This window comes from Pseudoliparis swirei, chromosome 19 (assembly GCF_029220125.1).
Source record: "Pseudoliparis swirei isolate HS2019 ecotype Mariana Trench chromosome 19, NWPU_hadal_v1, whole genome shotgun sequence".
Lineage (NCBI taxonomy): Eukaryota > Metazoa > Chordata > Actinopteri > Perciformes > Liparidae > Pseudoliparis > Pseudoliparis swirei.
Genome location: NC_079406.1, coordinates 6,751,717 through 6,777,231, shown reverse-complemented (window position 1 = coordinate 6,777,231; position 25,515 = coordinate 6,751,717).

The window sequence follows — 25,515 nt, the reverse complement described above, 5'->3', positions numbered from 1 at the left end:
CTCATGACCGTCCCATCAATCTCTTCTTTTTCTCCGGAATAATCCGAAAGCAAACCCTCGCAGCGAAGTAGATCGAGGTGGCGATTCGAGCCAGACATCAGGAACACTACATGTTAGTTTCACAGTGATCTCTGTGTGCATCTATCTGTAATCTGTACAGTGAGACGCGGGCGCGGTACTAAATGTGTGTGTGTGTGTGTGTGTGTGTGTGTGTGTGTGTGTGTGTGTGTGTGTGTGTGTGTGTGCGTGTGCGTGTGCGTGTGTGAGGTGACGGCACTTCGAGTAACTCTCTTTAATCAAACCAGTCGCTCAGCCTTCTTGTGCGTCTTCGCTGCCTCATTTCTCATTTACTATTTCCCTTCCATTTCCAAACGCTCAGGGTGGAGGAAGGGGGAGGAGGAGGGGGAGGAGGAGGAGGGGGAGGAGGAGGAGGGGTGGGGGGGTGATCAGAGAGGAGAGAGAGAGAGGAGCAGGAGGAGAGGCGGAGAGAAGGAGGTGGGTGGTTATTAACCTTTTGCGGAGATGCCACTCTGTTGATTTTTCCCTCCCGTTTTTAATCTTACACTTCAACTAATTAAAGCCATCACACACACACACACACACACACACACCACACACCACACACACACTCACAGAGCTACGGCACTTCTCAGTCTCCTAATTAAAGCATCTGTTTCTCTACCTGATCTCAGCTGCGTCGGCCTCGACTGCTCTCCTCTTTCACTCCATCGCCGCGGCGTCCGCTTAGACGGGAGCAGGAACGTCGCTTTTACATGTTGCCCCTCCCTCCCCCCCTCTCCTAAAGATGCAGATTGATTTTTCGGGTGTGCATTTATTCAGTCCTTCACCTCTCCCTCTCAATTTGTCGTCCAGCCTCTCCTCATCTCCTTACACTGCTGTGCCAAACCTCCTCCCCCCCCCCCCTCCCTGGCTTGTTGCATTAAGAGCCGTCGCTTATGTCGCAGTGTTGTCGGTTTTTTCGTAACAAGCTGCAAACAGATGTCAGGCAGAGCTGCTTAACACACTTACAGGTAATTCCTTTTGAAATGATCAACGCTAAAAGTGATTTCCCAGCTTTCGTTAGAGGAACCGGGTTCCTTGACAGCTTCTTCCGAGGTTTCCACCCGGGGTTTATTTTGTTGTACTTCTTTTGTCGCGGCTAATCAAAAGAGCAACACGATGAAAGAGGTTGTCGACTTTTAATGGTGACATCCGTAATAAAAAAAACAGGAGAAATGTCTTTCTTCCTCTGGGTACCACATGGAGGAAAACAAGAGTGTGATATCCGTCATGCTCAGCCCTTTCAAAGGGATCACATACACTTTATTTATTTTTATTTTAAGCTGGATAAGGCTGCTCCTCATGCCAGTCCCTCAGGACGAAGGTTCCCAGCAATTCTGCTCATGCCAATGCCGTGGTACTCGAGAGCAGTGTCAGGCTTCGAGGCCGGTCTCAAGACTACTTTATGACTAAATATACATATTCATACAGGTGAATTAATACAAACATGAACATAATATACATATTCATACAGGTGAATTAATACAAACATGAACATACAGTTAAACCGAGCAGTTCTTCAAACGGACCTCTCAGAACGAAAGCCTTTTTACTCAACTTTGTCTGGGCCCTTAAATAGAGAGTTAAAGAGGACGTGGGGTTTTATTTCACGAGTACAGCGATATCACCACATCGTCTGAGCGTTGTTTGAGTAATTGTTACCATCATTACTTTGATTGTCCAGAGATAACAAATAAACATTGCAGCACATAAAAGCCACCTCCACATTGATGTTATTATTTGATCGGGACATTTCTCAACTTATGCAAAGACACAATAAAAGAGCAATCTTCATATGTGTTCACGTTATTTGAGAAGTGCCTCTGCTCTTGGACTTGTCTCGGTCTAGATACACTCTGGTCTTGGTCTCGTCAGAGTCATGGCGTTTGGGACGTCTCATGACGTGGTCAAGATGTGTCCTGGAGCAATTTGACCCAAACTCTGACTCCATGCTAACCTTTGTCACATGTCTCACACACTAGTCTGGCTTTCTTCAAGTAAAGGTCTCGCCTTCTGCAGATTGGACCTCTCTTAATCGTAGCTGTTCCTGTACCCCACGGGAAAGAAAATCCATACATGGCCGAATAACACTTTATTTTTATTTTGCCAGCACAAGTATTTGGTTTGTACTTGAAATTAATGGACATTTAACGTGTTGTTCATAGTCAGCTGAGCAACATGGTCGAAGCAAACTATCATTTCTGTCAAAAATCCATAACTCTGCAGGATGTTCACTTCAACCTATCAGAACAATCTTGCCAATGCTCCCCTTCGCCTCCCCGAGTCCCTCAACGGTTTTTATTTTTCTCCAGCAACACACACACACACACACACACACACACACCCTGCCGAGCAGGAGACTCAGGATTGGCAGACGAGCAGTGCTGTCATTTGTCAGCTACATCCCAGAGGTAACATAAGGGATAGGCAACACAACCGTGTATCAGTGTGTGTGTGTGTGTGTGTGTGTGTGTGTGTGTGTGTGTGTGTGTGTGTGTGTGTGTGTGTGTGTGTGTGTGTGTGTGTGTGTGTGTGTGTGTGTGTGTGTGTATGTGTGTGTGTGTGTGGCCTTGAGGAGGAGCGAAGAGAGAAGGAGAGAAGAGCCAAAGAACAGAAGTAGAAGGTTTTTTTGGAAGAATTGTATTATTACTATGAATGCATTTGAATACATTCCTTCCCGTATTTAAAAAAAAAATTCTAATCATGCTCACTGTGGCCACATGTGTGTGAATATGTTATCTCGCAGTCTCAAGTTTGGAGAGAAGATACAAAGTACAAATCCTTCAGTACGCCCAGCGCGGGACACCACTGCCACCTAGTGGAGACACGATGGAAGTACTTATTTCCTGTGGACTCCTTATATATCTCCACACGCCTCTAAATAAAACTGGCCACATTCAAAAGGGAAGAATACTTGTCTTTGTTTAGTTTCTATGCACTTCGGACATATTTGTATGCTTCATTAGTGCCGTTCTCAACGTAAAACAAAAAACTCACTCACATCCACAAATTCATTCACACACTGACACACACACACACACACACCTACACACGCTGCAGTGGGCAGTGCAGCCCCTGATATCATCCATTACACTGATCTCCACTAATAGGCCGCTCCAGTGGCAGCCTAATCCCAGAGACTGATTAGCATAAGTGAGCTATGGCGTTCATTAGCCTTATCAAGGATTCATAAAGCTGACCGAGACTGAATGGGATCCTCTCCACGATTGACCAAGACCACCACCGCAGTCATTTACAAGGGCTGTGTTTCCTCTTCGCTGATGTTGTGACACACACACACACACACACACACACTCACTCTCCAGATTCAGTAGAGCAGTGAGAGGTGTCCTTTAAAGGAAGAGGAGTTAATGGTGATGACAAAGCATGAAACAAAGCCAGTGTTTGTGCGTGGGTGTGTGTGTGTGTGTGTGTGTGTGTGTGTGTGTGTGTGTGTGTGTGTGTGTGTGTGTGTGTATCTGTCTGTCTCTTTCTGGGTTATTGGGAATGCAACAGAGTGAGGCATGCATGCTTTTGGAGACTAAATTACTTCTGTTTTTTCCTGCATACATTAGAGGGAAATTAAAGAGATATACACCACAAGATAACCAGGCACTGAGGGTACAGAGTGTGTGTGTGTGTGTGTGTGTGTGTTTTTTTTTGTTCACAAGATGTCCATCCTAATTATGGGCCGAAAGACTTAATTTGATTCTAATGAAATGAAAATATCTAAGGAAAGGATTTTAACAATCCATTAAGAGACTGACAGACAGACAGGCAGGCAGACAGACAGACAGACAGGCAGACAGATGCTAGCTTAACGCTTGATGAGTGTTCAGCAGAGAAGCGACGTTTCCCCTCAGGAGAAGGGGAGACCAAACAGAGCATAAAGGAGACTCCATGTTGCTGCTGGATGTTTAGTAACCATGTTATAACACATTCCAACACATTAAGAATGAGATGGTAATGTTAAAGGTTTTTACACTGCTCACAAGTGACCAAAAAATGACATGGGCATGTTCTTCGTATTTCACTGTTGGTCTTTCATAAAGTACACGGGTCAAATTATCAAAATTGTTGACATTACACATCTATTTCCACCCACCAAGAACCTAATAATAATAATAATAATAATAATAATAATAATAACCTAGTTAACTGATCGTTATGTGTACAAATTTTTTGGCAACTCTGAAATATATGATGCCTTTTCACGTCAGACAAGTCTGTCGATAAGGCTTCAGCGAAAGGGCTTCCTGGGACGCTCGTGTGTTTTGGGAATCGGGCCGCCGTAAAGTTGTAGACCAGAACCTTAGTTTGCAGCAATAAATTGTTTCGACCAGCTGAGGAGGTTTCTTTTTTTTTCTTCGCACGGACAATCCATTTTTGGATGAAGTTGAGAGCCATGCCGTGTGTGTGTGTGTGTGTGTGTGTGTGTGTGTGTGTGTGTGTGTGTGTGTATTGACACTGGGGTGTCTGGTTGAGTAATGGGGGCATAGCAGAGTTTAGATGGCTTCTATCCTCCTTCCTACCCAATGCTTGAGAAGGTCATCACTCATACAGACAGAGGGGAGAGAGAGAGAGAGAGAGAGAGAGAGAGATATGCGCGTGTGTCTAGAAGCCAGAGAGCATGAATGAAACAGAGAACAGACAAAGACTAGATGGGGGAATAATGCAAGACGATTGGTTGAAAGTTGGAGGCCATTGTTGTTGTTGTTGTTGTTGTTATTGTACCATAAAAAGACAGAATAATCACCTCATATCTTAATTTTATGTAGTTTTTTTGTCCTTTATTCATATTTTATTCTTGTAAAGTACTTTGTGAATTGCGTTCTTTGACTAGGTGCTATACTAAATCGTAATCTTTCATTATTTTTTCACATTTGTTACATGCTGACCAGCACTATCAACAATGTTTTATTTGTGAGGACTAAAAGCCGCTCGCAGCTCAACCACCACAAAGCTCCCAAATCCTCATCAGCAGAGCAAACACTCCGGTCTGTTCCGTCCAGGAATCGGAGCCACGCTCGGGTCGGCGTGCGGCGGTCACACGTGTGGTTGCTGTGGAGATAAAGGTTTTGGGATTGGATTCTGATGACGGATAATGGAAAATTATCTCCTTTTGGGAGCTCTTCCACATCGTGGAGTCGTGCCAAAGCGCTGAGCTTTCTTTACATTCTGGTGGCATCAGAAATGTGACGGTAGACGGGGAATCAAGTAATGACCTTGAGATTGACCTGGGATATGACAATATGAAATATCTCAAACAAGAGTGTGCTGCCACCCTATTGGCTGTGAGGCTGGAGCCAACGACACGCCGACGCTCCGAGCCCCACGTCAACACCTCCACGTGACACACTGAACCCACCAAGGATCAAATTAACCCTCCTGTTACCTTTAGGGTCAATTTGACCCCATTCGATGTTTAACGTCGGTGTTCTTTGGGGTCAATTTGACCCCAGGCTGTTTTTCACTGTGTCAAACATATAAGAAATATCAACTTTTTTATATATTTAAAGGGCTATTTAGGTAGTCAACAAACAAACATAAAGTACCTCACACTTAAACTTGGGAAACAATTTTAATTCTAATAATTTTCTGGAGGTTTTAATTGCTGGGGTCAAATTGACCCCGAGGGTAAAATATGTTAGTAAATGTGAAGGTAACAGGAGGTTTAAGAAAGAAAAAAAAGTCAGCAGGTAGTCACATGTTCTGCATCCAAAAATTCTAATTGTGTACTTTTTAAAAAAGCGTTTGAACTTTTTGCGCATACTGCAGCTGACTTTACAAAGTGTGTAACGTTGCCTACAGGATGCATTCAATTGGGAGATGGAAGGAGTTCTTCATCGGGAAAGCATGGCGGCTAAAATGCAACCGGATGCAGTTGGACATCCTGGTACTTCTGGCCAGGGGCGGCTTGTCCATAAGGGCGATTGGGGCGACGCACTGCCTCGGGGGAAAAGAAAAAAGAAAAGAAAAGAAAAAAGTCGCATTCTACCACTAGACGTCTGCTCTGCCTCTGTATGTCATTGTCCAATCAGGTAACAGTTATTCAGTCAGCCTAAAGTCGTGCTTCAAATGGCCCCGCCCCTTCTGGGGCGATTTTGGGCGAAATGAAAATCGCCCCAGACCTCTCCCATTGACTCCAATGTTAAACCCATTTTTTTCACAAAACAGAGCTCTCAATGCATTCTCTATGGCTTCCGGGAGGAGTCGCCCCTCCAGGTCTTGTCATAATTAATCGACGTAAAAGCGTCTCAGTACGTCATACAGCTTCGACAGAGGCGTATTCAGTCGGCCAGTGCTCAGGGCAACAGCAGCGATTCAATTCTTTCTTTGAAAGAGACTCCTTTCGGTCGGCGTAGCATTGAAGACACAACGGCAACAATAGAAGTAGGACCTCCTAGACCAGTGGTCACCAACACGTCGATCGGTCGACCTCGGAGACGTTCCCTGTCGCTCTGCAAAATAAAATGAAAATAAAATCAGAAACACATTGTTCCTCATTCTCGAACATTTTCTGAGGTGTCTTCTGAAACGTCTTCTTCCTGACTGGAAGATGGACGTCAGAAAAGATTTCCGCCTGATGTTAAAGAACTCCTGTAAACGGGTTCTCTGACAGCCGTGTTGTCAGCTGTGCTCCCTGAAAGAGGAACGTAGGACTACAGGTGAGGCGCAGGGGAAATGCAGAAAGACCTTTATTGACAACTCCACATATTACACACGGTCAAAGTACACCGACATAAAACTAAGTCATGAATAAATAAATGTTGAAATGCCTATACCTTAATGTAAATGTTTACGTTACGGTATTTACAAGTTGTGCCTGCGCATGCGCGACAGCCGAGATTCTTGGCGACTTGCCAGGTCTTACCTCCGTGAGTTTGGCTTTTCTGCTGTTGCCCTTCAAAACAAAAGCTCAACATTTAGCTTTTTCTTGTCTGGTGGAGCAATCTGGTTTACTTGAAAGTGATTGCAATTGTATTTCTTCTATTATTTGAAAAAGCACAGATGCAGGAATCACAAATGGGGATCTCATATTTATTATTATTATAATTATTTAAATCTTGTTGAAATAAATCACCAAATCAAAGACCAGGAGCTGGATTACTGACAGACAGCTCACAGACGGCCTCAGACTATCTGTCTGCTTATGAACTAACTACAAGCTCACAGACAGAGTTCAGTCACAGCCGTCACACTGACTGGAGTCACATGACTTGATGGCATTGTGAGAAAGCTACACATAGACAGCTGTCTGAAGGTCTGTGGTTTTGGGAGGGTTAATCATTATCAAAAAAATTGCCCCCCCTGAGAATTTTTTCAGGAGCCGCCACTGCTTCTGGCATACTGAATGCTAGAATAGTATATACTGTATATAGTATGCTAGTGTGGGTGTTGTAACACACAGTTGGTGTCTAAGTGACTTGGACTTTAATTCAGTGTGCCTGGCAGATGACGTATAGTTTGGATTTCTTTGCCCACCTGTGTTCCCCGAAGACCCGCCCCCCTCTGCCTCTGATTGGCTGGTAGTCGTTGCCTTCTGAACAGTTTGGTAAAACCTTCTTTAAAGATGCTCTCATAGCAGAACATTTTGATTATGGGAGAAATGTTGTTCGGAATGGCATAAAATGAGTTGACAGAGATGTTGTCCTAATTAACCAGAATGTTCATCACTGCCACATCAACATGAAGGTTAACAAGAAAAGAAGAAAAACGGCCCTTCATATCAAAAAGCTCCTGATCTGGTGAGTGAAACATTCATTCTGTGTTCATGCTGAACTAACCTTATGGAAGCATCTTCATCATGCTCTTCTCATCTTGGCAACAAAGTCAATATTTGTATTTAGCAGTCTCAAACAAAGGGGTTTAAACCCTGAATAAATGTAGCACAATTTAAGACCCAATGTTATAAAGCATGGCAAACTTTTTTATTTTGAGATCTTAAAATACCAGAATGTGTCTTAAAATGTCTAACTTTGTGTAAATTTGAATCAAAACACACGTCATATAATTTAAAATATAATTTATTTCAACCATAATTTAGTTAATAAAATAGAATACAAGTTCTCACTCAGATATTGAGAATCTGTGGTAAGCAACAATTTTAAAAAAGTATCACTTTTCACATTCATATTGACGTGCGTCACGAGTTAAAACCAGCCGCGATGTCTTTTCAACATGATGCGTTAAGACGAGGAGCGCGGAGCACCTCCTCGTCTTGAAAGGCGGGGCGCTACGTTAGCCACTCCCTCCTCGACGGCCGGCGGTCCGAACACGTCGGCGTGTCCGTCGTTCCCGGCCGCATCCAGGGATCCGTGGCGAGCGTTTCCACGGAGCCTCGCTGGCTGAGACCGTGCAGAGAGAAGCGGGGAGGGGAGGAGCCTATGGAGGACAGAGCCACTGATCCTGGGGGAGGGAGACGGACGGCAAGTACCATTAGTACCATTACAGCCCTAATGACAAATACCAAACCGGAATAATTACATAACACACAAGAATCAGCTGAACTCAATCTCACCGGCTGCGTTGCTATGGCGACTGAGGGACATCGGACGCCCCGACCTGTCCCGGCTCGCCCTCTCGCCGCCGTGCCCCACCTCCTGCCCGTCCCCTGGGAGGTAGGCGTAGTCGTCCTGTTGGCCGAAGGGCCGACTGGAAGCGTCTCGACCCTGAGAGCGGCGCGGGGAGAAGGGAACGGTTCCAGTCGCGGCCGTCGCTCGTCGTCGTTTGAAGCTACGCCACCTGAGGGTGCTGCGGCGTTGGACAGCCTCCTCCTCTCCTGGCCGACAGCACGGGGCGTCTTCCGCTCTGGGGTGCGCCGCACCGGAAAGGCCTCGCCTAGAGGGTCTGAACACACACAATGAGCCCTCGGAATGTCAAGCACACAAAGAGTTGAGACCGGATTTAAGTGAGAGTCCAAATCAGCGTCGATAAATGGAGCCGAATGAAGAGAAACCCGACGCGACCAAAACACCTGGAACATGTCCACAGAGTCCTCTGCACTCGTTTTGGGACGGCATTGTTTATATTTTAGAGGCGGAGACTACAAAACCGAGCTGAAGCGGCCTGTAGAGATCTTTTTCGCCTCCTGTCTTAACCCTCCTGTTACCTTCACATTTACTAACATATTTTACCCTCGTGGTCAATTTGATCCCAGCAATTAAAACCTCCAGAAAATTATTAGAATTAATATTGTTTCCCAAGTTTAAGTGTGAGGTACTTTATGTTTGATTGTTGACTACCTAAATAGCCCTTTAAATATATACAAAAGTTGATATTTCTTATATGTTTGACACAGTGAAAAACAGCCTGGGGTCAAATTGACCCCAAAGAACACCGACGTTAAACATTGAATGGGGTCAAATTGAATGTCACCCCGCTACATCTGCTGCTTAATTTTAATAACTTAGCTCACTCATACAAATTATCATTTTACATTCAAGTTAAAAACACAAACAAAGAAGTGGAGTAAGAGGAATGTCGCAGGGACACATTATGAAACTGTGTTATAACAATGTAGAAGATGGTAAAAGAATAAAAAGATAATAAAGTCTTGCCTGACGACGAAGAAGTTTGTCCATCCTCATCTCCTCTCCTCTCTCGTCTCCTCTCTGGTTCTCTGTGTCAGTCTGCAACATGTAACATGCTCAGTAAATGGTCCTGCAACATGTAACATGCTCAGTAAATGGTCCTGCAACATGTAACAAGCTCAGTAAATGGTACAGCAACAGGTATCAAGCTCAGTAAATGGCACTGCAACAGGTAACAGGCTCAGTAAATGGTACTGCAACATGTAACAGGCTCAGTAAATAGTCCTGCAACATGTAACATGCTCAGTAAATGGTACTGCAACAGGTATCAAGCTCAGTAAATGGCACTGCAACAGGTAACAGGCTCAGTAAATGGTACTGCTACAGGTAACAGACTCAGTAAATGGTACTGCAACATGTAACAAGCTCAGTAAATGGTACTGCTACAGGTAACAGGCTCAGTAAATGGTCCTGCAACATGTAACACGCTCAGTAAATGGTACTGCAACATGTAACAGGCTCAGTAAATGGTACTGCAACATGTAACAGGCTCAGTAAATGGTACTGCAACATGTAACAAGCTCAGTAAATGGTACTGCAACATGTAACAGGCTCAGTAAATGGTACTGCAACATGTAACAAGCTCAGTAAATGGTACTGCTACAGGTAACAGGCTCAGTAAATAGTCCTGCAACATGTAACATGCTCAGTAAATGGTACTGCAACAGGTATCAAGCTCAGTAAATGGCACTGCAACAGGTAACAGGCTCAGTAAATGGTACTGCTACAGGTAACAGACTCAGTAAATGGTACTGCTACAGATAACAGGCTCAGTAAATGGTACTGCAACATGTAACAGGCTCAGTAAATGGTACTGCAACAGGTAACAAGCTCAGTAAATGGTACTGCAACATGTAACAAGCTCAGTAAATGGTACTGCAACATGTAACAGGCTCAGTAAATGGTACTGCAACATGTAACAGGCTCAGTAAATGGTACTGCAACATGTAACAAGCTCAGTAAATGGTACTGCAACATGTAACAAGCTCAGTAAATGGTACTGCAACATGTAACAGGCTCAGTAAATGGTACTGCAACAGGTAACAAGCTCAGTAAATGGTACTGCTACAGGTAACAAGCTCAGTAAATGGTACTGCAACATGTAACAGGCTCAGTAAATGGTACTGCAACAGGTAACAGGCTCAGTAAATGGTACTGCAACATGTAACAGGCTCAGTAAATGGTACTGCAACAGGTAACAGTTTCTTGGATTCTGTGTGCAAAGGTATGTCCACCCGGCTACCTACCTCTGGAGAGAAAACAAGATGGCTTCCCATGCTCCTCTAACAATGCTTTACCAAAACACATCTTGAGTGTTAGGGCTGAAGTCGTTCCAAGACTTCTCTCAACGTCGTCATGTGACCGACCCGGTCCTCAGAATAGACAACAGTGACATATAGAAACGCTCTACAGTTCTGAACATCTCCCTGTACTGCATGTCCTTGCCTTTGAAAAGTAGCATGAGCGTGACACACACCAAATGGCATCTCAGTGTATTGGAGGAAACCGTCAGGAGGCACAAACGTTGACATTTCTGGAGCTCGTGTTGTTGAAAGCACTTGCCAATATCCTTTCAGTATGTCCTGTTTGATCACATATGTAGCAGGACTAACCTCATCAATGCAGTCCTCATGTAGGGGTAATGAATGTGCTTCTAGGACAGTTACAGCGTTTACTTTGCAGGGTCAGTACACAACCTGAGACGTGGGAACTCCATGGGCTGGAACTTGGTGCTGCAAAATCGTTCTGCACAAGATAGTTAAGCTCCTTTTTCATGACCGGAATTCCCTAATATGCATGCTGATTGATCGGTGTAGTGTTAGACAATCCAATGTCATGAGTTATGGCAGAGGTTAGGGAGGGTATGTCATTGAACAGACAATGAAAATGCACACTCACCAGGACAACAGGAAGATGAGACACGCAGTGGGGTAAGTGGGACTAAGGGCTCGATCACACCAGACACGCCTCTCAAAAACGTGTCGCCCGCAAAACCATTGATTCCCTATGGTACGGCGCGACTTTCAGACGCGCCTTTTAAACGCCACGTTTTCTTGCGTTTTTCAGGCCGTATACTGCCGTATATTTGCCGAGGCGTTTTTGGTGCGGCTGCATTATTTAGAGGCGCGTCTGGTGTGATCGTGCCCTTTCTCAGTATTTCTTGGCCTGGCCCCCTGTGGTGTAGTAATACGCATCACCAACCCATCTTCATCAGCATCATCAGGAGAGATCACCGTTATAATGGGTGCTACAGGTGAAACTATCGTTCTCTCATGGGCTTTGGATGACCCTTGGAGACCTTGTCTTCATGATGTTTACATGTTTACACTCGTTTCCTTCTCCTGCAGTCCGGAGTTTGAAAAACGTCTTTTGTTTCCCTGCTCTTCTTCTTCTCAATGAGGACAGTTCGTAGATAGTGCAGAACCAGGACCAGGTCAAAGAATCAAAACTATATCACCTGGCTGAAACCAATGTGTGACTGCTCATTGGTCATCTCTTCTTCATCCTCATCTGGGAAGAGGGCCTCCCTAGTCTATTATTATGAGACAGTAAGTCATAATTATGACTTACAGCAGGGATTCCCAAGGTGTGGTGCGCGCACCCCTGGGGGTGCGCGAGCTGTCTCTAGGGGGTGCGCGAGAGGAACAATGTAATGGCGGTCTAATGGTGTAATAATTAATATTAAACATTCTCAGGGCTCTCAAGTGTCACGCATTGAGCGTGAGACTCAGTGGCGTCCCTAGGCTAAAAAACATCCGAATGTTAATTTAAAAAAACAAAAAGATTTGGCACACAAGTGGTTAACACCTCCAGGTCGCACGCGACGTCATTCACCCAAAACAGCGGAGTCAGACTGGCAGCAGGCGCACGTAACAGCAAGCTGCTGTCTGAGAGTGTTTCTATGTCTACAAATTTCGCTGTTTCACTCCTCTGGGCTAAGCCCAGCGCCGCCGCTCCCATAACGCGCATCGCTCTGCCGTGATACGCGTCGACACATCCGCGCACACAGGTGAGCACAGTTCAACTAAAACATGTTTATAGTCTATTGTTGTCTGTGTGTGTGTGTGTATGTGTCTGTGTGTATGCCTGATGCTGCACACACTAACTTCTGGGAGGCCCATTTATCTCGTCCTGAAAATCTGTGGCTCTCTCTTTGCTTTTCCTTCTCCATGCGGCTTCTCTCTCTCTCTCTCTCTTTTCTCTCCGTTTCCACAAACATGTAGGCAGAGCTCCGGGCCACTCCTCCGGGCCATTCCAGGCCAACGCTCGAGATCGGATGCATGTGTGTGTGAATATATAAAGTGTACGTGTATCCGCTTTGCATCTCCGTGTGTGAAAGTTACGACACGGCTCTCAAATGTCACTTCCTGATGGCGCCGCGGACGGCCGCCTCGGTGTGTTGGTGCGCGATGTTTTTTGTTGTTTTCGTTTTAAATACTGTTTTCTGCTGTGATTCCCAGAGCTCTTTCACCAGAGAAGAGCTCATGAACATCAGGGGAACAACTCCAGCGGATTTATTTCCAACGTTTTTAACTTCTGTGGAGTTACTGGACATTTTTGTAAAAGGTGTGCTCACCTTCGCCCACGCGGTGAAACGCCGGCGGAGAGGGAAACGCTCAGGGGCGCTTGTACGGCTACGGAAACGGGGATCTCGTACAGCGCTGCCGGGCATATTTCTCCAACGTCCGCTCACTGTGCAACAAACTGGACGAACTCCAGCTGCTGGTGGGGAGAGACAGAGACTTCTCCTCATCCTCCGCCCTGTGTTTTACGGAATCATGGCTAAGTGGATCGATACCAGATTCTGCGCTCCAGCTCGCTGGCTTCCAGCTGTTCCGAGCGGACGACACGCGCTCTCCGGAAAGCAAAGGGTGGAGGAATCTGCTTTTACCTCAACAACGGCTGGTGCAACGTAACGGTGATCCTACAGCACTGTTCGCCGGACCTGGAATCTTTTATCATTCACTGCAAACCCTTCTACTCCCCACGTGAGTCCGCTTCATTCATCCTGGCCGGAGTTTACATGCCGCGAGGGGAACGCACGAGGCACAGCGGACCTCGCCGAACAGATACGTGTGTGGAGCGGACCTTCCCGGACTCTTTAGTTATTGTACTCGGGATTTTAACAAAGGAAACCTCAGCCACGAACTCCTAAATATAGACAGTTAATTAAATGCCCTACTAGAGAGAAGAGCATTCTGGACCACTGCTACACAACAATCAGCAGGGCCTATCACGCCGTTCCTCGAGCTGCACTGGGAAACTCTGACCACGTCATGGTTCATCTGATTCCCTCATACAGGCAGAGACTAAAGCTCTGCAAACCTGTGGTGAGGAAGTTCAAGAAGTGGACCAGTGAGGCTCTGGAGGATCTACGGGCGTGCTTGGACTGTACTGACTGGGATGTCTTCAGGACTGCTACCAACAGCCTGGATGAGTACACAGAGGCTGTAACTCCCTCCATCAGCTTCTGTGAGGACAGCTGTATTCCATCCAGCTCCAGGGTGAGTTATAACAACGACAAACCCTGGTTCACAGCGGAGCTCAGGAAGCTAAGACTGCAGAAGGACCAGGCATTCAGGAGTGGGGACAAGGACCTGTACACAGAGTCCAAATACAGGTTTAGCAAGGCGGTGAGAGATGCTAAACGTCTGTACTCTGAGAAACTGCAACAGCAGCTCTCAGCAAACGACTCTGCTTCTGTCTGGAGAGGGCTCAGGCAGATCACCAACTACAAGCCCAAATCACCCCACTCCATGAACAATGTGCTTCTGGCAGACGAGCTAAATGAGTTCTACTGCCGCTTTGAAAGACAATGGAGCAGTCCTGAGACCATCGCCCACAGGCCCATCAACAAGCCACAGACCAACAGCGCACGCTCCCCAGCCCATCAGGGGCTCACACCTCTGGAGCACCCTCCATCAACTCAGCGACCCTCGTCATCCTGGAGAGAGACGTCAACAGGCTGTTCAAAAGCAGAACCCCGCAGCAGCGGGCCCGGACTCCGTCTCCCCTCCACCCTGAAGCACTGTGCTGACCAGCTGTCTCCGTGTTCACCGACATCTTCAATACCTCCTGGAGACATGCCACATTCCAGCCTGCTTCAAGGCCTCCACCATCATCCCGTCCCCAAAAACCCAAGATCACAGGACTCAATGACTACAGGCCCATCGCCTGACCTCTGTGGTCATGAAGTCCTTTGAACGCTGGTCCTGTCACACCTCAAGACCATCACCGACCCACTCCTGGACCCCTGCAGTTCGCCTACAGAGCCAACAGGTCTGTAGACGATGCAGTCAACATGGCCCTTCACTACATCCTCCAGCATCTGGACTCCCGAGGAACCCACGCCAGGATCCTGTTTGTGGACTTCAGCTCTGCTTTCAATACAATCATCCCGTCCCTGCTGCAGGACAAGCTCTCCCAGCTGCACGTGCCCGACTCCACCTGCAGGTGGATCACAGACTTCCTGACCGACAGGAAGCAGCACGTGAGGCTGGGAAACACGTCTCAGGCTCCCGGACCACCAGCACGGGTTCCCCAAGGCTGTGTTCTCTCCCTCTGCTGTTCTCCCTGTACACCAACAGCTGCACCTCCAGTCACCAGTCCGTCAAGCTCCTAAAGTTCACGGATGACACCACCCTCATTGGACTCATCTCTGGTGGGGACGAGACCGCCTACAGGTGGGAGACTGACCACCTGGTGACCTGGTGCAGCCAGAACAACCTGGAGCTCAACGCTCTAAAGACAGTGGAGATGGTTGTGGATTTCAGGAGGAATGCAGCCCCACCCGCCCCTCTCATCCTGTGTGACTCCCCCGTCGGCTGTGGAGTCCTACCGCTTCCTGGGCTCCATCATCTCCCAGGACCTCAAGTGGGAGCTGAACATCCGCTCCATCACCAAGAAGGCCCAGCAGAGGATGTTCTTCCTGAGGCAGCTGAGGAAATTCAACCTGCCAGGGAGAATGATGGTACAATTCTACGGCCATCGTTGAGTCCATCATCTGCTCCTCCATCACCGTCTGGCACCCTGCAGCCACAGCCAAAGACAAGTGCAGGCTGCAGAGCATCATCCGCTCGGCCGAGAGGGTTATCGGTTGCAATCTGCCTTCCCTCCAGGTCCTGTTCACTTCCAGGTCACTGCGGGCCGAAAGATTGTCGCTGACCCTCCCACCCTGGACACTCCCTGTTCCTGCTGAGTCCCTCCCCTCGGGGAGGAGGCTGCGGTCCATCATGACCAAGACCACCCGCCACACCAAAAGCTTTTTCCCGACGGCGGTCGGGCTCATCAATGGAGTGATCGATCGTGTCAAAAGCTTTAGAAAGGTCCAGGAATAATGCCAGAGTGTTCTCTCCGTGTTCAAGTGCAGTGTAGGTGTCAAACAGAAACTCGGTGACCGCGTTCTCAGTCGAGTGTTTTGGTTGAAAACCGTATTGGCTTCCGTATAGCAAGTTATGCTTTGCAACAAAGCTGTACAGTCGTTTATGAACGACCTTTTCCAAAATTTTGGAAAAGCTTGGCAACAGAGATATTGGACGATAGTTAGTAAAGTAATGCTTTTCTTTGGCTTTGTAAATGGGGATCACTTCAGCGATCTTCATATCATCAGGAAAAACTCCTTCCGATAATGATTTGTTTACAAGATGTGATAAAGGAGTGGCCAACGATTGACCAAGTTGTTTGACTAGATTCATGCTGACACCGTCGTGACCGGCGCTTTTCTTTGGCTTAAAGCTGTTTATTAGTTTAGAAATTTCATCCGGGTCGACAGGATTAAGAAACATCGATTGAATTGTGGACGATTGACCAAGATACTCAGCAAACGAGTGATCAGAGCATCCAATTTGGTCTGCATATTTCACACCTATGGTAGCGAAATATTCACAGAACCCATCTGCAATCTTTTAGGTCAACTTCCTTTTTGCCATTGACATAAAGTACATCCGAGATACGAGACTTGTCGTTGGATTTGTTAATGATTGAGTTAATCCAGACATGGGCAAACTACGCCCAGGGCCACATCCGCCCGTTAGGCTTTTTAATCCGCCCGAACTTGTCCAAATCGCAATTTTGTTTACTTCCGGTGTGCGTTGGCGCGGAAAGTACTCGTCACACAAAACACTTCACCATGATTTGTCAATCAGTTTGTCTGTCAACATTTTTCAAAAAAAACAACCAATGAACACTCAGTAAATCACAAGGGACCCGCCCACCACACAGGTGAGACTCATTTAGAAACTGCCGCAGTGATTTTGTCGAGCAGCGCGGAGCCTCGGAGGAGCTGCAAAGCCACGAGGAGGAACACGCAGCCAGAACAGTTGTGTTCTCACTAAAACTAAGAAAAGAGATCACATCACTCCTGCACTAGCTGCTCTGCACTGGCTCCCAGTAAAATCAAGAATCACTTTTAAAATTCTTCTCTTAACCTACAAAGCCTTGATTGGTGATGCTCCATCATATCTTAAGGAGCTTGTCGTACCATATTGCCCCACTAGAGAGCTACGCTCACTAAATGCGGGACTACTTGTAGTTCCTAGAGTCTTAAAAAGTAGAATGGGAGCCAGAGCCTTTAGTTATCAAGCTCCTCTTTATGGAACCAGCTTCCAATTTCAGTGCCGGAGGCAGACACAGTCACCTCGTTTAAGAGTAGACTTAAGACCTTCCTCTTTGACAGAGCTTATAGTTAGGGCTGAATCAGGTTTGCCCTGGTCCAGCCCTTGATATGCTGCTATAGGCTTATAGCTGCCGGGGACGTTTAGGATGCACTGAGTACCTATCTCCTCTTTTTCTCTCCATAAGGATGAATTTTCATCTCTCAATCACACGTTACTAACTCTGCTTTCTCCCGGAAGTCCTTTTGACTTTACGTCTCATGGGGTCATCGGACCCTATGAGAGCATAGATCTATCTGCCTGATGGATCGTCTGGGTCGTAATTCCTGCTCATGACTACGCCACTGTCCTGTTGAGACTCGCCCACTCCTCCCACCGCCATCTGCCTGATGGATCGTGGAGGTCTCCATCGTGGAATATGCCTACTATGAACTATTCATACACTCTGTCATATTCATTGAATGTATTTTAACTCTAAATCTGTCCTTCTGTACACATTACATCTATTGCATCTGTCCATCCTAGGAGAGGGATCCTCCTCTGTTGCTCTCCTCCAGGTTTCTTCCTTTTTCCCCTGAAGGGTTATTTGGGAGTTTTTCCTGGTCCGATGTGAGGTTTTGGGGCAGGGATGTCTATGTGTACAGATTGTAAAGCACTCCGAGACAAATTTGTAATTTGTGAAATTGGGCTATACAAATAAACTGAATTGAATTGAATTGGACCGAGTAAGAGTCTTTACTACACGTTACGTGTCACGGTGTCCGTAACTTGTGCGCGGTGCTGACTAGTCTTGTATTTTACAGAGAGGATTCACCAGCGCCTGCAGCGCAGCCTGCAGCTCAACCTGCAGCTCCACCTGCCCGGCCAGCAGAGAGGACTCGTGACACGATGACATGATGTTATTATAGTGAAGCCATATTGTAAATAGTCTGTCAATAGTTGTGTTCTGTTTTCTATTTCACAACATGTATATAATGTGGATTTTTTTTTAAATGTACAATACATATTTATAAATAAAAAAAATGTAATGGTCATTTTTTATTTGCACACACCCCATGAAACTTTATCTGCAATATGAAGTCATTTTTCAGTCCCATCTTTATCATTTTGGTGAATGTGTGACAGACTACATCATTTTTACTAAAAAAATGTTAATACAAAATTTGGTTTTCCTCATTTATTCAATTCAGTTTATTTGTAATTACAAATTTGTCTCGGAGTGCTTTGCAATCTGTACATATAGACATCCCTGACCTTTGACCTCACATCGGATCAGGAACATCTCCCAAATAACCCTTCAGGGGGAAAAAAGAACCCTTCAGGAGAGAACAGAGGAGGATCCCTCTCCAGGATGGACAGGTGCAATTACATGTATCTAGCATTGTATTCAGATATTTCACTGCTTTTGTGAACCTATGACCTTTGGTAAACCAATTTCAAACACCAAAACAGTTCATCCACATGAGAAAAGGTGTGTTTTCAGAAGAGATATGAATAATTTTTAAAAATCGAACTTCAATTGTCAGCTTTAGGGTCATATTTTCTCGAGTAAAGCGCTGTCAGTCTGTTTGATGGGGTTCATACACATGCTGGCCAGATGACGCCGCACATCGCCCTCAATTTAAAGACCCTTTTCTAGTTTCTGCTGCAGGCAGGATATTTAATACAGTCTATCTCTCAGGACAATCCGTCCATTATTTTACGGGGTTTAAAACAATTAGAAATTATTGAGCTTGAGTATGTCGTTGGGTAATAATTTGTTTTGAATGTTGAAAGTGATTCCATTGATCTCTTTCCAGTAAATGTTTTTACTTTAACTTTGCACCTTAAATTGAAATGTATAAAAAAGACGCAATCTCCAGGTTTAATAAATTACATTGCGTGTCCAAATGCTCCTGGCCCGGCCCCTCTGTCACATTTTAGAACCGAATGTGGCCCGCAGGTCAAAAAGTTTGCCCACCCCTGAGTTAATCACTCGCCAAGTCTTCCTTGAGTCGTACTTATATTCATTGAGGAGTTTAAAGTTGTACAATTGTTTTGCGTCTCGTTTGGCTTTGTTTAATATATTTCTGTAGGTGAGAAATGTTGGAGCTCTGCCTGCCTCTGATTGGCTGGTAGTCGTTGCCTTCTGAACAATTTGGTAAAACCTTCTTTAAAGATGCTCTCATAGTAGAACATTTTGATTATGGGAGAAATGTTGTTCGGAATGGCATAAAATGAGTTGACGGAGATGTTGTCCTAATTAACCAGAATGTTCATCACTGCCACATCAACATGAAGGTTAACAAGAAAAGAAGAAAAACGGCCCTTCATATCAAAAAGCTCCTGATCTGGTGAGTGAAACATTCATTCTGTGTTCATGCTGAACTAACCTTCTGGAAGCATCTTCATCATGCTCTTCTCATCTTGGCAACAAAGTCAATATTTGTATTTAGCAGTCTCAAACAAAGGGGTTTTAATCCCTGAATAAATGGAGCACAATTTAAGACCCAATGTTATTAAAGCATGGCAAACTTCATGCAGGTGGATTTTTTATTTTGAGATCTTAAAATACCAGAATATGTCTTAAAATGTCTAACTTTGTGTACATTTGAATCAAAACACACGTCATATAATTTAAAATATAATTTATTTCAACCATAATTTAGTTAATAAAATAGAATACAAGTTCTCACTCATATTGAGAATCTGTGGTAAGCAACCATTTTTAAAAAGTATCACTTTTCATATTGACGTGCGTCACGCGTTAAAACCAGCCGCGATGTCTTTTCAACATGATGTGTTAAGACGAGGAGCGCGGAGCACCTCCTCGTCTTGAAAGGCGGGGGGGTGGGGGCGCTACATTAGCCGCTCCCTCCTCGACGGCCGGCGGTATCCAGGGATCCGTGGCGAGCGTTTCCACGGAGCCCCGCTGGCTGAGACCGTGCAGAGAGAAGCGGGGAGGGGAGGAGCCTACGGAGGACAGAGCCACTGATCCTGGGGGAGGGAGACGGACGGCAAGTACCATTAGTACCATTACAGCCCTAATGACAAATACCAAACCGGAATAATTACATAACACACAAGAATCAGCAGAACTCAATCTTACCGGCTGCGTTGCTATGGCGACTGAGGGACATCGGACGCCCCGACCTGTCCCGGCTCGCCCTCTCGCCGCCGTGCCCCGCCTCCTGCCCGTCCCCTGCGAGGTAGGCGTAGTCGTCCTGTTGGCCGAAGGGCCGACTGGAAGCGTCTCGACCCTGAGAGCGAGCGCGGGGGAGGAGGGAAACGGTTCCAGTCGCGGCTTCGTTCACTCGGCCATCGTTTGAAGCTACGCCACCTGAGGGTGCTGCGGCCGTTTGGACAGCCTCCTCCTCTCCCTGGCCAGCAGCACGGGGGCGTCTTCCGGCTCCGGTGCGCCGCACCGGAAAGGCCTCGCCTAGAGGGTCTGAACACACACAATGAGCCCTCGGAATGTCAAGCACACAAAGAGTTGAGACCGCATTTAAGTGAGAGTCCAAATCAGCGTCGATAAACGGAGCCGAATGAAGAGAAACCCGACGCGACCAAAACACCTGGAACATGTCCACAGAGTCCTCTGCACTCGTTTTGGGACGGCATTGTTTATATTTTAGAGGCGGAGACTACAAAACCGAGCTGAAGCGGCCTGTAGAGATCTTTTTCGCCTCCTGTCTTAACCCTCCTGTTACCTTCACATTTACTAACATATTTTACCCTCGGGTCAATTTGATCCTAGCAATTAAAACCTCCAGAAAATTATTAGAATTAATATTGTTTCCCAAGTTTAAGTGTGAGGTACTTTATGTTTGTTTGTTGACTACCTAAATAGCCCTTTAAATATATACAAAAGTTGATATTTCTTATATGTTTGACACAGTGAAAAACAGCCTGGGGTCAAATTGACCCCAAAGAACACCGACGTTAAACATTGAATGGGGTCAAATTGACCTGAAAGGTAAACAGGAGCGTTAAACTGATCTTAAAAACTACCACATTTATTTGTATTTCTATTACTGCTCACTACTGTGCACCTGCTGCTGTAATCATGCAATTTCCCCACTGAGGGACAAATACATTATTATCTTATCTTATTTACCACCTACACCGATGGGACATGCACATAAAAAAACATTGCACTTGTTTTGAGATGAACACCCAAAGCATACGGACGATGTCATTGGGTTAAAAGGGATCAATATATAAAACTTCCTGCTTCCAAGTGTGTTGTGAGACTGATATGGTGTCTGCTCCGATGATGGACGTTGCACGTGTGGTTTTAAATAACTATTATAAATAATGGCGGTAGAAATGTGCGGCCTCTTACCAATGAAAGCGCTCTCTGACTCCAGCAGAGAACCTGTGGCAGACCTCCCCATCACACTCGTCTGTAACACACACACACACACCTTGTTACACGACTCCACTCCAGCGGTTACAGTACATATTTCAGAGAGAGTTAGAGTGCTTTTTAACTCACCAGATAATCAGTTTGCCGGGGCGGGGACAGGTCCAAATAATCTGCAACAAAATATTTTTTTTAATTTGATCCATTTGGTCTACCACAGACAGGTCAGAAGCCACAGAACCCATTTGACACTGGTATTATTAACATGTGATAAGCAAAGTCAACATGGTTGCCATAGTAACTGAGCTTGAACCAATGCTGGGACAATAACCTGGACAACTGTCAGGCAGAGCCTGGTCTACAATGATACATTACAGGATGGACCTACATGCTTGTTTCATCATATGGCATGAGATCACATCCTTTAGGTCTATATACATACCTGCAAACTCATGAGGGGTGAAAAAGGTGACAACGGGTGGGGGGGGCGGGGGGGGGTGACTTTTATTTTTTTTCACCACACCACATCCACGTTGTTTGAAGCCTCAAAGCTTTTAGAACCACAACTACAGTCATTTTATTGTTCTGACCACAAATCTAAATAATGATAATAAACAGTTTAAGAACAAAAGGTCCTCTGACTCAGCCCTATAATGATAGTAATAACAAATATACATTGTCATTATATATAATATGGTTAGTCATTCATGAACCAACTTCCTTTTTTTTTTGCCTGAACAGTCCTCATGGACTTTTCCCTGAATCTGTTCTGTCTCTACCTGTTTGTCACGATACTCATATTATAACTTCTATACATATTACATACCTGCCATAAATATCATGATACCCAATACCAGAATTCAATACAATACCATAAAAACAATATGGTACCATAAATACGAGACTGGTATATTTATCTATAATAGTAATAAATAAAACATCTGTATGGTTCACTTTTTACCAACTTTTTCAACACTTAACAAATGACAGTAATATTAGTATTAATACAGCCAGATATGAATGAAACTACATGGTTCCATCATAGCATTGATTATACACTATGAGGCCGTTAGTCTCTGACCAGATGATACACAGTTCATCAGGATGAGCAGCTGTAGAGTTACACAACTTTACAGACTGAAACATTTCACTTCTGGCATCTTTTTATTTTTTAAGCCGAAGTCGGTCTCTAAAGCTGCGCCACTTCTCTCGCTGTGAGTGCGCAGACAGCTCGACACGGAGCAGCGCGTGCGCTCTGATCGCTCTCTTAATGAAGTATCGATACTAAAAATATGCTAAATCACATCGTATTTAACGTACGGGTACTTTGTTAGCATCGCTATACCGTGCAGCGTGACAGCAGCAGATGTAGCGGGGTGACATTCAAGCTAACCTGAACCCCCAAACGATGTCGACATCTGAACGCTGATTGGCCGAGACTCGACACGTCCCATCAAAGATGTTTTATTGCGAAGAGCACCACTTCACATTTTTCTCCGCATTACACTGCAATCTCAATGGCAGCAGGCCAGGTGACCCCCCCCCCCCCCCCCCAAAAAAAACTCTTCGGATCTCCACGATTCACGTGGATGACCTATTTTGAGTTCAAAAGGCCCTCCGTGTTACGAACAGCTGATTGATCACATGTAGCGCGGCTGCCTGCTGAGCGCACGTCTTTTGTCGGCTCTGTTGATACTTATCAAATATACAAGGAACTGTGCCATTTATATGGAGTTAGATTAAGTATTCAGCTGTGTGAACATTTTGCTACATTTTTTGATTTGTTTTTTATGCAATATTTGTTGGTCAAATATTTGAACGTTTGCTTGATAAATCACCGGAGTGGAACGTGTAGCCATTACCTGGCCCGCTAAACCTTCAGCCAGCCGCACAGAAGACTGACCCTGTCATATTCAGAGCAGCACCTATTAACTTGAGAATGACCAGCACTTGCAGCAAAATCGAGAAGAAAGATGGCATTCCTCCTGAAGTTATGGCATGTCTCTCTGAAATGAAAACGACCATCAGTGAGCTCGTCTCTGAGGTGGCCACCATGAAGATGTCTCAGACCCTCCTCCAGGCCAAACTCCACCGTGCCGAGAGGAACAACATGCACCTGAAGAAGGAGATCGCGGAGATGAAGGCGCACAGCATGGAGGAGAATCTGATATTCACCCTCACCGATCCTACCTACAAGGAAGCAGAGGGCGAGAACTGTGGTGAGTTAATTCGACACTTTCTGAAGGCGACGCTCGGGATCCGGCAGGCTGACTCGTTCTACATACCCGTGGCCCATCGTCTCGGAGCTTACAAACCGGCGGCGACACGTCAGATCATTGCGCGTTTCCCGGTGGCCAGGGACCGATATACGATCATGGACAACGCAGGACGTCTCAAAGGAACCAAGCAGTTTGTGGCCGTTCAACTTCCTCTCGAGCTGAGAGAGCGCCAGAAATTTGCTTTGGAGGAGTTCAAGCTAAAGAAGGGTGACAAATCCCAGAAGGTAAGAGAAAAGCTTTTCGTCAAGGGAAAGCTCCAGACGAAGTATCAGCCAGTTAAACTGCCCGTTTCCGCAGAACTCGCCGTGCCGGAAGTTGCCATCAAAGAAGGCGGCACTATCGAGGACTCCGGTAGCTCCTTTGTCGGCTACGCCGCAGCAGCCTCGTCCCTGACCGACGTGAGGAATGCGCGGGACCGCATGCTGCTGAACCCAGAGTTCTCGGGAGAGTCCGACCTCATCTATGCTTTCCGGATGGGCGAATCGGACAAGCACGCCAGGGAAAACTTCGAGTCAGACTGGGACTTCGGTATCGGCCTCGCCCTCCTTGAGTGGATGCGTAAAAAAGGAACTCATGAACGTTGTCTGTTATGTGACCCGGACGTGTACCCCTGGATACCTCCATATCGGGAATAAGCGTTTTGAACATTCCAAAACTGTGTGTGAGGACGCTGTAAACATACTCCTTGGCAATAAGTGAGGTCTCCAGAGGTAAGTAATGTAATTTAATGTTATTTAAATGTTACTTGATGTCATTTAATGTAGTTTAAATGCATTTCCAGCGTTTAACACATTTGCACAATTCCATTGTTATAATTAAGCCGCGCACCATAGCATGAAAGTCATGTACGACTTACAAACTCAAATCCTTTTTTTTTCACTGCGCCGCCAGCAGTATTAGTATTAGAATGTATTAATATCTTTAAAAATGATCATAACTGACGAAGAACAATCTGTCTTTGTTGTGTGATGCAAGGTTTGGACCCAAACGCAGCAGGCAGAGTTCTCAGAAAACACAGGATTTATTATTAAAGATCTAGCAGGAACAAAGACACGAACCGGACAGGAACAAAAACGAACAGACCCAGAACAAGCAGAAAGACACAAGCTAAATACACAGGTGGAGACACAGGTGGAAACAATCAGGGCGTGGCTGGGAACAATCAGGAACGAAACAGACAAGCACAGGGAAGGAAGCGCAGGGAAACAGGAAACTAGACAGGGACTTCAAAACAAAACAGGAAACACTCCAAATCATAACAGTACCCCCCCCTTAAAGGACGGCTTCAAGACGTCCCAAGTGTTCAACACGGGTGGGTGGAGGGGAGCCGGAGGAGGGGCCAAGTGCATGGCGGACAGAGTCTGGGGGGCGGGCCGGAGGACGACCACCCGGACGAGGGACGCGCTCCGGAGGGCGGGCCGGAGGACAGGAACGGGAAGCTAGGGGACCCGGCTCAGGAGATGAGGGGACTGACGCCGGACAGGACGGGTCACGGGGAACCGGGGCTGGATGGGTCGGGTCACGGGGAACCGGGGCTGGTCGGGACGGAGACGGGACAGAGAGAACAAGAGCCGGCGGCAGAACATCGGGGACTGAAACTGGCAACGGAACACCGGGGACTGGAA